Raw genomic sequence first — 11,509 nt, forward strand, 5'->3', positions numbered from 1 at the left:
ACCATTGTCGTACACATTATCGTTCCATTGTCGTACACATTATCCTATTTTTTCCCGTCCATATGTTCAAAGAAGGAACATTATTTTTTGGAGAAGAAAGTATCGAATTACATGAGCTTTAGTACAAGATCATCACACAACTACATCATATTACCTGAGGCGATATTTAGAAAAAAAGCTTACCATCGTAAATAAGGTCCACAAATAATGAGTTATTTATGTCCTATTACCTTTAATATTTTCTTTTTTTATCTCCTTACGTTAATAAGGTAAAGCCGAGACTTTCAAATGAACGACAACACAGGTGCAATTATAACTTAATCAAATTTAAATCCTTTGTAGGAGAGAAAATTTAGAAATTCAATCGCTTAAGTGGGCTCTAAGGTGCAATCAAATTATGCAAAAAACATTTTTAATAATTATTTATTGCCGGCTACAAATACACGAACAATGCTTCAAGTTAATGACTCGTTTCTTCTCTGGTTTCCGGCATCCACAAAGTTTCAAAAAACAATAAAATATTATACCAAGAACATAGTGAGGAAGAACAGTATCAAAAACAGATATTAAAATTCCCGAACTATTTAAATTACAGACTATAATATAAAGGTTATTGAATCAATACAATACAAATTAAGGGTTATATATCTTTGAAAATGATGATTGTAATACAATGCGATATTTCATATACACGAGATCATTACCCTTGGGGTACCATCTGTGCTTAGAATCTAGCTAGATGGGATCACGTACATTTGACATGGACTAAATATTGAGCTGCGGACCAACCACCCGGAGCTTAGCTTTAGTTGTCTGGGAGTTTTTCTCAACCTGTATAAACATCTTTTAGTTGTCACCATTGATAACAATTGAAATTATAAACATAAAGTCTATTTAAAACGCACGTGTGCCGGAGGACGTTGTGACACAATGTTCTATGATACACTGGTGTAACATATTTAAACCATAAAATTACCGAAAAAAACTAAGCTATGACTGTTAGGCAGTCTTAGGAAACATGGTCCTTGACTGTTAGGCAGTGTTAGGAAACATGGTCCTTGACTGCAAGGCAGTCTTGGGAAACATGGTCCTTGACTGTAAGGCAGTCTTGGGAAACATGGTCCTTGACTGTAAGGCAGTCTTGGGAAACATGGTCCTTGACTGTAAGGCAGCCTTGGGAAACATGGTCCTTGACTGTAAGGCAGCCTTGGGAAACATGGTCCTTGACTGTAAGGCAGCCTTGGGAAACATCGTCTTGGGAAACATGGTCCTTGACTGTAAGGCAGTCTTGGGAAACATGGTCCTTGACTGTAAGGCAGTCTTGGGAAACATGGTCCTTGACTGTAAGGCAGTCTTGGGAAACATGGTCCTTGACTGTAAGGCAGTCTTGGGAAACATGGTCCTTGACTGTAAGGCAACTTTTCCTGTCTCGCCGGTAAGGTGGAATCATGTACGTAAACCGCGGGAAAAAGTAACGCGACATTAGCCACCATTAATCATTGACGCGCTTATTCTCGAATCGTTGTTTATCCCAGAAGCATCTCTTATCGCTTGGACCGGAAACGACGTATCCTGTCTCTACAATGTCGTCTGATGGCAGAACTGAATTTTAAGATTATCAAGCGTTAGTGAAATGCCGAGTTTGTCCCCTGCAAGTTCCCGAAAGCTTTCTGCCGAGAAAAATGAGATCAGCAGAAAAAGCCACAAGCTCAACTTTCACATAAGTGTTCGTCGTTATGCTGTTGGTTTTGAGGCGCAGCTAAAACTTAGTGGGACAAAAATACAGGTTCTGTTAAACGAATAACAAAAAAAAACAAAAAAAATAAATCTAACTCCAATTGAAATAAACGCAATAGACAACACAGGCGCGAACACTTGCGGCCACATCAAATACAACAATAAACAATACGGTTGGTTCAAGTGGAAAATGACATATCCAACATTCACAAACACTACGAGGGTTGATCCAGAATTACGTGGACTTTTTTAATAATTCAAATATCATTTCACATAGAACGTAGAAACTTCACATTCAATACATATAACATATCTTATATAATCCCTGCAATTTTCAGAGCAAAATATTGAATTTTCGCTAAATTACAATCATATTACGACATATGGTTGAACCCGACCCTCGTATATGAAAAGGAAAACAATGGTTTTTCACTCACTTTCTTTTATAATAGCATTTAAAGAAAATTATCTGATGATAATGAAATTCAATAATTAAAATAATTGGATTCAATTTTGCGCTTGGATGAAAAACAGTGTAACTGAATAACAGGAAACAGACTATCAGATTGAGCTAATTTTGGGTGTATTTATGTATGTAGAAGTGTTTTTCATTAAAATGCTGGGACGGTTTCGGGACTAAGTTGCTTTATTTTAAACAAGTGTCATTTTTGGCAAGAAATGTATTGCAATTTTCTATTTCTGGCAAATGATCACTATTTAATGCATTAATCTTGTCCGGTTGATCAAAAGACACAAATTCCTGGTATTCACAGCTTTTATTTATTGAAAAGGCTACATTATCTAAAACAGAAACTCTTCTGCTTTCCTACTACCATACAAAATGTTCAAAATTGGTGCAAAGATGACTGTAATAACTCAAATGTGTGAACAGATGTGTAACTGATGCCAGAAATGCCATTTGAGTCCAGGTTCAGTTAAAAAAACTTGGAAGAATGGCATATTTGACCCAAACGCGTTAAACGGATGCACAGGCCATTGGATGACAGAGAGTGGATTTTAAAAATCTGAAATGGACCTTTAGATTAAGCTATTTTTGGTGTATTTATGTATGTATGCTTTATCGAAAGAGTTTTTATGAAAGAAATTGCAGGGACGGTCTGAATATCAAAGCACTGTAAGTGCTGCGAGACTGGAGGAATGGTATAGTCGGTATAGAGACTGATGCGCAAAGCATTAAACAGATCAGGAAATGTTCAATGAATGAGAATATGGTTTCCATATGACATCATTTGAAGTGGTTCACATAGGCAACTGCGTTGAGACAAATTTTGTTTTTAAAACTCCTTCACATTTTGGTAGTTTTGCGTATGAAGATGCGCGAAATGTAATAAAGACAGCAGTTTCTCGTTTAATTTGTTTATTGAGTTGTCATGGAATATACCTTTTCATCATAAATATGAAGAGATAATCTAAGAAAAAAACTTAATGTACTAATGAAAAAGGAGAAATTGTTGATAAACCGCCTTTAGATATTAATGAAACTGTCGTGTATCGTAAGCATCCCCCTGCTGCCTACATATTCGGGGTTGTTTTCCAAAGCACTGAAAACACTCAGAGACTGGAGGAATAGTTAAGCGATTATCGAGACTGATTTTGATGATGAAAATAATTGAAGAGTTATCACTCACAACTGACTTTTTGCACCATCAATTGTCTTTAAAATAATCTAACATTGTTTATGCATTTCACTAATAGTTTGCAGAATTCACAGACCAATCGTTTCAACAACACCAAGAGTATCAATGTAATACACTATCAGACACATTTTAAGATACATACCCATTAGTCATGTTAAGAATTTAAGTTATTTCAAAGAATATAATTCACTATTACAAACATTTTCCATAAAACCACACTTCGTGCACATACACATCAACAGTACTAACACATAAGTCTTTTTTAGGATTAAAGATATTTCAATTGATGTTATTACCCGCATCTTAAAATCATCCATTCAATGACTTTCGTCATCAAAATTAGTTTCGACACCCACTATACCATTCCTTCCGTCTCTAAGTTCTTTCAGTGCTTTGATTCAATAAGTATTTACATAAATGTGTTAAACGAAACATATACTAACTAAAGGCATAAACCTTGTTGGCGTGTCGATTTAATCAATATATTTGTAGTCAGTTATAGTACTTTTACTTTGACTGTATAACATAATTATGTGGTACTTGTAACACAACACAGTCACTGAGAAAAACACATATCTCATAAAATATATATCCATTACCAAAGCATAAGTACAGAGAGCCCAGTGAAAAATTCGTCCGTAGCTTGCACTCGTAATATTTTGTTACGGTTTTCCGCTTAATCTGAACGATTTCCCCCCAGATTGTTCACACATTGTACTATTAGATTCCACATCGTGTACCATCATATCTCGGTTTGTCAAGTTAAGCTTATGCCTATTAACTTTAGCCCCATTGCAAAGAAAGCTAACAGCTTATTTAAACACTCTTGAGTTCTCTTCCAGGGTCAAAACCACAATTACGGAGTGTCCATTTGAGAGGCCACAAGAACGTTCCCTAACCGCGAGTCTTAACCTCTGAGATACCTTCCCGACCTGTTTGTAATTATTTCAAAAGTAACGTTTATGTTTGTGAGGAAATCTTACCGATATATTGAGTTTTGTGAAGTTTATGAGTACATATTTGAATTACGAATTATTTCCAGAAACATAAAGGTTAAGCATCTCATAATTGTAAGTGATTTAGAGATATTTCTTACACCTTACCAAACGCATCTATCTTTTTCAAATATTTTCAATAGAATGCAAACAATAGGTTAGAGTCAACCAAATACATTTCCTTTATATTCTAAAAGGAATAGCTATTTGCACGTGAAACTACACGGTTGCCTAGATTTTAACAACTCCCATATATGTTTATCGAGGTTTTGGAACCACAAACCTTTCATCTTTGAAATGAATGAAAATTGAAAGTAAATCAATGGCTGATATAGTATCACTATGCTTTACTTCAGGGTCCTGTGCTTGATAAAAAAACAGAAGAGAATAAAACGCATCTCGCTGTGAGTATTCATGTTTCAAACTATTGTTATTTGCCTTTTAATACAACTCTTAAAGTGACACTCTTATTCAAAATCAATACATACCCATGTATAACAAACATCAATTTTGACTGATAAACCTTTAACTGCTTACTAAATAATGCATTTATGGAACATATTAATTACTGATAACAAGATTACAACCGTGTATTTAATAGCAGAAAGCGCAAAAATATTAAATGATTGGTGTATGCTAAAAGATTGTCTGTGGTCTACTATAGTCTCATAAGGTATAATTACAATGTTTTATGCTAATTTCTGTCAAATAAATCTCTGTATCCTTCATAAGTCCAATTGTTTTCGCATGTATTCATCCATTTTGGAATATTAAAGCAATATTATTAAAGTGGTAAATCTTATCTGGTAGTAAGAGTGCATCTTTAACGTCACACCTTTATGACACTTTATGATTTATAATTCTGCAAGAAAAACAAAGTGGATATTTTGTACAATCCTATTCCAGTTAGCTCGAATAGTAGTAGTCTTTTCCTACCCAATATTTACCAAACTTGGCTACAATGTATTTGTGCGTAATATATCGACTGATGGGCACAGTCGGGAACATTATTCGATTATACCCGTGGGCCGGGAAATAATTGTTCTCTTATTAAAAAAAATAATACTTGTCAACTTTTCATTTTTTCTCTCTCAATATGCTTGAAGTGAATGCAATAGCCATAGTTTACCTTTTTACCCTATGTTGTAAAGTGGTATTGCATTTATATGAAACTATCGGCATTCGCTACAACATGTTCACTATTCCTTCTAAACTTGTCAGTCATATTTTACGCACCATATTGTGGAAAATTGCCGATTTGTTCCGCACAGCTATGGATGTCATCAATTATTACACAATCTATAAAATTTGATTTGATTTCACCAGCGGAAGGAATATTTAATAAGGCGTTAGCTGAGGCTACTTTTGTGTATAACCATCATTTCAGTTTTTACATTTTCAAAATTGTTTTATTCTATTTTTCCATTTTTTGTTTTGTTTAAGGTTTAAATGCAGTTATAAATACATATATTTCCCGATAATGATCAATTGTGCTCTATCCTGCTTTGCCGTAATAATAAGCACATTGTTCTACCTGTGAATTCCTGCAGCACATTGTTCTACCTGTGAATTCCTGCAACACATTGTTCTACCTGTGAATTCCTGCAGCACATTGTTCTACCTGTGAATTCCTGCAGCACATTGTTATACCTGTGAATTCCTGCAGCACATTGTTCTACCTGTGAATTCCTGCAGCACATTGTTCTACCTGTGAATTCCTGCTGTGATTCAATGTTCTTTCTTAAGGTTCAACAGAAGCTCAGTCGAAAGAATTTTTTTAGAACATATATAAATAGCCAGTGTTGTTAGATGCCAGAACATAGACATTGGTTATAAAAGTAGTTTACATTCATTCGACGCTGAAACAGGGATTTTAAATAGTTTAACAAATTATAAGATGATTTTTCTTACTTTACCATCCTCTCACGTCAGAATGATATTGTATGTTGCCAACGATATAAAGTTCAGCGATAACACATTCTACCTATGTACTGTTTGAGGAGTAGCTTTTGTGATATCCAACAAGGACACAGCGTGCTTCCTGCGTAATGATGGGCTGATATATGCGCAGGTAATGACAATATTGTCACCTAGTGGAATATTTTGAACAGATGCGCAATCGTTACGACTGCACTTTGGGAACTTTGAGGGAGTGATTTATGAGTTGGAACCAATTTATGCCATCGATTATGATCACCCAGAGGAGCGCATGAAGCTGCATGGTTCTTTGTGTGAAACAATTAATCTGACTTTTACGAAGTGAAAGAACTGATGTTGCCAAAACGCATTTTCTACTTGATTTACTTCTACTACCACTACCACTACTACTACTACTACTACTACTACTACTACTACTACTACTACTACTACTACTAACCTCGAATATCCGTACAGAAATTCACCATTGATTAACGCTATAATTGACAAGTATGCGTTGACTTTTAATTAAACATATTAACTTGTTTCTTTATTTCAATAAACAAATAAGGAATATTATGTCAAATAGAGTATATTGAAAACAAATATCATACGGTGCGTTTATGAGATAGCCCCCTATGCTTATTTCTATACAATGTTCCATGTTTGCTAAAAGTCAAGGGCCATTTTTGTAAAGACTTGGCTCAGCATACCAGGACCATGTTTTCTAAGGCACATTCAGATTCAAATAAAACTCTGTATTAGGGTGCATTACCGTATGTCAAACCAAGGCATGTCCATTAGCGACCACTTGTATAAAACTGGAAAAGCCATTGCTTTGGTTTAAGTTTGCAAACATCTTTACCTATTGGTCCATAATTATTAAAGATTTCCTGTTGAACAATCAAAGTGCCTTCATGTACAAGGAAATCGAAGATTACTTGTGTATATTTGTTCAAGTTTTGACCACAGAACCGCCATAACCTAGTTTTACTTATGGTCATTTGTAAACTCGTTTGCTATAACAATGACCATTTGTTGACATGGAAACCAAATAGTCATTGTTTTCAAATTGTTTTGCCCTTAAATCTTTTACGTCTGAGAAATTATATTTTAAAGTGAATGAGGCTAGAAACCTGAACATCTAGCGCTCACTGTTGGTATCTTATGTTCACATAGTTTCTACGTTACTCCACTTGTTGAAAAAAATCACAGAAGCGAGTGAAACGTATTACACTTATAGAAATAATTGCTTTTTTTATTTAATTACGTTTGTATACTAATGTATGTTTTATGATAATTTTGACATTGATAACACAAGATATTTTTCTTTCTTAATATCATTAGTCATATATAACAATTATTGAAATACTACGTTGGAAACTACAGTATCAATTTGTGATATGGAACATAGTTTAGCCCTTATTATTACTTATAACTTGTCTTTTTCTACTCGAATATTTAATAGTTTCGATACCTTGGGTACATAATACAGAATTAGGCCGTTAATAAATAAAAACATTAACAATTATTTTTAGTCAATAGCAATGTTATAAACAGTGTAGTTTAAACCGTTCGTTGCTTTCATTTTCTAATGTAAAAATCGCTGAAAGCCTTCGACGATTCTACGTCACCAAGGTCACTTCTTTTGTTCCAAAATCCACGTTTTCCATTCATACGTCTTCTCATCTTTTCTTGATTCGTCGGGTAGGGTGCAATCATGTAGGCAAACCGCGGGAAAAAGTAACGCGACATAAGCCACGCCTGATCGTGCATGCGCTTATCCCAGAAGCCTCGTTTATCCCAGAAGCCTCTCTTAACGCTTGGACCGGAAATGACATATCCTGTCTCTTCAATGTCGTCTGATGGCAGAACTGAATTTGTAAATTCATCAAGCGTCGTTGATTCGCTGAGTTTGTCTTCATCAAGTTCCCGAAAGCTTTTTGCCGAGCAGAAGAATGAAATCAGCAGAACAACACTTACAGCCACAAGCTCAACTTTCACGTAATAGTTCATCGTAACGTTGTTGGGTTTGTTTGTTCTGAAAATATAATTTATAGTTGATATTGCTTAGGACTTTTGACACAAAGCAAATATAAAGTGGGACAAACAATACATAACCCCTTTTACAAAAAACAAAATAGCAAACAAGAGAAAAAAAATCCAACTCCAATTAAATGAAACGCTAAAAACATTGCAGACACGAGAGTCCGCGGCCTCACCAAATACAATAATAAAATTAGGATTGGTTCTTGTGGAAAAATGACATATTCAACATTATAACAATCTATATATGAAACAAAATGTTATACACTACTTTTAAAACAACATTTGAAGAATATTATATGATAATTTAGAATTTCGGTGTACATACGAAACTTTTTGTACGGCTTTACATATTGTGCAAGCTCAGTTTTGCCTTTTCCAGACAAACAAAGTCCACTTCACATATTTAATCTAAGATGTCCTCTTCCTAAGGAATATTTAAGATTTAAAGGCAAAGTTTCGGCTTTACCAGAAATCCTCTGTTTTAATTTAAACTATCTGCAAGCCATAAGGTGACTATACGTCATCGAACAAACGATGTAAACTTGTGAAGCCATGGAAATCATCTTGAATCTCAAATATTAGCGTCTCATATTCTGATAAGGCTTTATTTCGCTTTCATTTATAAGTATTGGGACCAGTTTAACTTTGAGCATCGATCACCGGTGTTACCTGCAATGACCTTCTTGATTTTCGCTCAATGTTTGTTTAACCCCCAATGAACTAAACGATATCGTTGTTTACTTTTAATAGTGAAACAATTTATGATGAGTTAATAAATATATTTCACTCAAACATGTACAACTAAAACTGTTGTGTGAAATATTGATAGGAATAGTGCCGATCATACGTGTTTCCCTTCTAAATATTTATGCGAAAAGCTCTAAGCTGCACTCTCACAGATTGAACTTTTTGACAAGTTATTATTTTTTTTTTTCTTGGAACAAGCCAATTTTTGCGGAAGTCCATGTAATATAAGATTGCTGACAAAAAATAAGTTCGCAGATTTTTTTGTTATTTTCTTAAACCGTTAGTAACGGTTTAAGCCATAAAACATTAATTTTCGAACGGAAATATGACAATCTGCGATTTGATTTTTTGTCAGCAATCTTATCATTGGCTTGCAGATATTTACGCAAAAAATTGCTCTTTCCAAGATAAAAAAATAAAAAAAAGTTGTCAAAACGTTCAATCTGTGAGAGTGCAGCTTTAAAAGAAATACAATTTTGAAAATTCGTTGTTTACTTTAAAAAATTATGAACAATCGGCCAAATATGTTTTAAATCTTAGATAAACTGACGCAATGTGTTTTTAACCCAAATTGAACTGGTTGGTTTTCCTTCAATGTGTGTTTAACCCTCAAAATTTACACCTGAACTTACATTCCTTAAATGAACTGCCTTTCGGCAATTGCGTTCATCAATCGATGAACGCAACATCTTCGGATATGTTCGGATCGCAATTCATCGCATAACAATATACATGAAAACTATTGATCTTGTTATTGTTTGTATTGTGTCAGCAGGTCCCGTAAAATATAAATCACCATTTTAGAAAGTGCTAAGTTATTATATTTTAAACGTTTTGTTGCCCAAAGAGTTTCAATTTTACGTTAAAAAGTGATTTCAAGTGGTTGATCTTTTCCCGCGTTATTTTGACGTCGTTTGAAAAAAATGTTTCCGGTAGCAGTTGGGTCGTCCTATTTACAGAATGGGTCAGAAAGGATTACTGAAAAGTAATCTGAAATTAAATGAAATATTTTTTTTAATGTTTTTTGAACAAAATAATGAACTATAAGTGTAAATATAAGGAATGAATTGCGGGGTTGATGTCATTATCGGGGATATGAACGCAATTGTGCTGGTCAAAGAACGCGTGGAGTACTTCGGACTCCACACACTTAGACCAGCCCAATTGCGTTCATACCCCGATAATGACATCAACCCCGCAATTCATTCCTTAAATAAACGACTTGGTCTGTGATCAATTTGTATGTAATCCTCAATGATCTCCTTGGTTTTCGTTCACTGTGTGCTGTATTACGTGGCATTGATCCTGTTTGGTATTTGAACACCACGCCATTTCACAAGGCAACAGTTGGTATAAGGCTGCCGAGCTTGTATATGTTGTTTCCAGTGCAGTGTATATAATAGTTTGGGTATCTTGTGGATATACTATGGATTTGCTTTATTTATGGATAGACATTTGCATAAATACCAATATTGGTTTTAATTTCACATCTGTTTGTTTTCAGAAACATAAAGGTTAAATATTTCATAATAATCTCTGTCTATTTATTATGTAATTCAATATTTTAAATGAATAGATGGTATGACTTACAACTTAACAGACGCATCTATCATTTTCATCTATGTCCAATACGATGCCAATAATAGGTTGGAGATAATCAAATTAATTTCCTATATATTCTATAGAGAATAGACCGATTGGCACGCGAAATTACACTGATTTCAAGATTTTCACGACTCCAAACAATATATATTTTTTGCGAGATTTTTGAATCACAAACCATTCATCTTTAAAACATGAAAAAATCAAAGTCGCCCATGGCCTTATATGGTATGACTATGCTTTAATTCAGCGTCATGTGCTAAGAGAGAGAGAGAGAGAGAGAGAGAACCGCAAGTCACTCTGAATAGTCACTTCAACATTTGTATTATTTGCCTTTTAATATAACCCTTTATGTTACGTTTTTATGACACTGAATAACTGATGTGCAATCAATTTGCAAGTAAATCGAAGTAGGTTTTTCGTAAAGTTAACTCATGTTCCAGTTAACTCGAGTTTCACCAAGGCTGTTCTTTACCATTATTAACTAACCTTGGCTACAAGAGTTTGATAAATAGTCAGATTGGCATAATTTCACTCCAGAGTTAAGTCCTTTTTTGTCGGCATTTTACCAACTTCACTTTGTCCATTCTTTAACTTATGCATTTCTTATCATCACTGTTACTTTGCTCGATGGAGTTCAATCAACAACCAGAAAACAATATTAAGTCTGGAGTTATGTCCCTTGATATTTACTTAAATGAGTAACACTGTTTAACGGCATAATATCTAAAATACGTTTTACTAACAGCCAGATAGCACTATTAACGCACGAGTTATGGGCCCTTTATTGTTAACATTGGACGA

Source organism: Mya arenaria, chromosome 5 (genome assembly GCF_026914265.1).
Source record: "Mya arenaria isolate MELC-2E11 chromosome 5, ASM2691426v1".
In the NCBI taxonomy this organism is placed as follows: domain Eukaryota; kingdom Metazoa; phylum Mollusca; class Bivalvia; order Myida; family Myidae; genus Mya; species Mya arenaria.